This window comes from Octopus sinensis, linkage group LG3, assembly GCF_006345805.1.
Source record: "Octopus sinensis linkage group LG3, ASM634580v1, whole genome shotgun sequence".
Taxonomy (NCBI): Eukaryota; Metazoa; Mollusca; class Cephalopoda; order Octopoda; family Octopodidae; genus Octopus; species Octopus sinensis.
The window spans coordinates 8,776,335-8,778,834 of NC_042999.1; positions in this window are offsets into that span (position 1 = coordinate 8,776,335).

Here is a 2,500-nt window from a genome sequence, read left to right on the forward strand (position 1 = left end):
TATCGTGGCCAACTCTAGTATGGAGGTTGTAGTGTCGTCTGCAATTTCTTCTGGTCATTGTTTTTTCCGTGAAGTGCATTTGATTCTTTTCTCTAAAAACTATTAACACCTGTGAATACTAAGGTCTTTGTCAGTCCAGCTTCTTTTCAGTTCCAAAGACACTAATCTAAAAACCCTTTCAGACGTAGCCATCATCTTAGAGAAATTACAAATGAAAGACTCCATTTGCATATTCCTGCATGGAAAATGGATACACTAATGCTTCGCGAAGTTTCAATAAATAAGATTTTCGTAACCTGTTTTTTTCTGCCAAAGATTCTTAAGATAGACAACAGGTACACCATTGTGGATAATATTTCGTACATGTGAACAAGGACAAGATTTATTGTTGTATATGCGTACGTGTGTTGTGTGTGTGTATGTATGTATGTATGTATGTATGTATGTATGTATGTATGTATGTATGTATGTATGTATGTATGTATGTATGTTATGTATGTATGAATGTATGTATGTATGTATGTAGTATGTATGTAGGTATGTATGTATGTATGTATGTAGGTATGTATGTATGTATGTATGTGTATGCATGTATGTATGTATGTATGCATGTATGTATGTATGTGTATGTCGGTATGTATGTATGTAGGTATGTATGTATGTAGTATGTATTGTCGGTATGTAGTATGTATGTATGTGTATGTATGTCGGTATGTATGTATGTATGTATGTATGTATTATGTATGTATGTCGGTATGTATGTATGTATGTATGTATGTATGTATTATGTCGGTATGTATGTATGTAGGTATGTATGTATGTATGTATGATGTATGTATGTATGTATGGTATGTATGTATGTATGTATGTATGTATGTATTATGTATGTATGTATATATGCATGTATGTATGTATGCATGTATGTATGTATGTATGTCGGTATGTATGTATGTATGTATGTATGTATGTAGTATGTATGTATGTATGTCGTATGTATGTATGTATGTATGTAGGTATGTATGTATGTCGGTTGTATGTATGTATGTATGTATGTATGTATTGTCGGTATGTATGTATGTATGTATGTTATGTATGTATGTCGGTATGTATGTATGTATGTATGTATGTATGTATGTTGTATGTATGTCGGTTGTATGTATGTAATGTAGTATGTATGTATGTATTGTCGGTATGTATGTATGTATGTATGTATGTCGTATGTATGTATGTATGTAGTATGTATGTCGGTATGTATGTATGTATGTATGTATGTATGTATGTATGTATGTATGTCGGTATGTATGTATGTATGTATGTCTCATTGTTCAGTTTTATTTCAAGATTTCTTGCCAATAGAGAAAGAACCGGTTTCTAATCTAGATCTAAGGCTCTTTCAGAGTATTTTTGCTTGTACGTATGTTTGTATGTATATGTGCAGATTTGTAAGTTTTGCTTTATGTATGTAAGTATGTATGTATATGTGTATGCATGAATATACTCTCTTACTCTCTTATTAGTTTCAGTCATTTGACTGCGGCCATGCTGGAGCACCGCCTTTAATCGAGCAACTCGACCCCGGGACTTATTCTTTTGTAAGCCCAGTACTTATTCTATCGGTCTCTTTTGCCGAACCGCTAAGTAACGGGGACATAAACACACCAGCATCGGTTGTCAAGCAATGCTAGTGGGACAAACACAGACACACAAACACACACACATACATATATATATATATATATATATATATATATATACACATATACGACAGGCTTCTTTCAGTTTCCGTCTACCAAATCCACTCACAAGGCATTGGTCGGCCCGGGGCTATAGCAGAAGACACTTGCCCAAGATGCCACGCAGTGGGACTGAACTCGGAACCATGTGGTTGGTAAACAAGCTACTTACCACACAGCCACTCCTGATATATATATATATATATGTTTTTGTGTGTATCCATGTGTTATGTATGTGTGCATGCATGTTTGTGCATGTATGTTGTGTGCACGAGTGTACGTCTGTATGCATGTGTGTGTGTGCGCGCGAGTGTATGTGAGTGTGTATGTGTGTACGTGTCTTTGTATATACTTAGATAAATTGAAATGCGTTTGGGACGACATATTCGATCTTTAGAACGGCCAATTTCACTGCGATTTGACGTGGAGAAAATTCTGACTGTAGGAACCAGGTGTTAAAATACAGACAATCTTTTCAGAGCGCCTGCATTGGACAAACGAATGCATATCATACTCTCTGACTATCCCCAGTACGGGACAGCAAGCGAAGCTGAAATGACTTTGAGACTTGTGGTTTCCTAATAAACAATCAGCAGAAAGTAATTATTGACCACGTGCTTCGCCGCAAGACTCGAATAAAAATCCTATTTTAGGCGTACAAAGCAGTGTTTTGAAACAAAGAACTCTTTGATAAGTTTAAATATGTTTGAGACGTATCTGACCTGTAAAGAGGCATTTTCACTGCAGTTTGCTGAGAAAGAAAAATT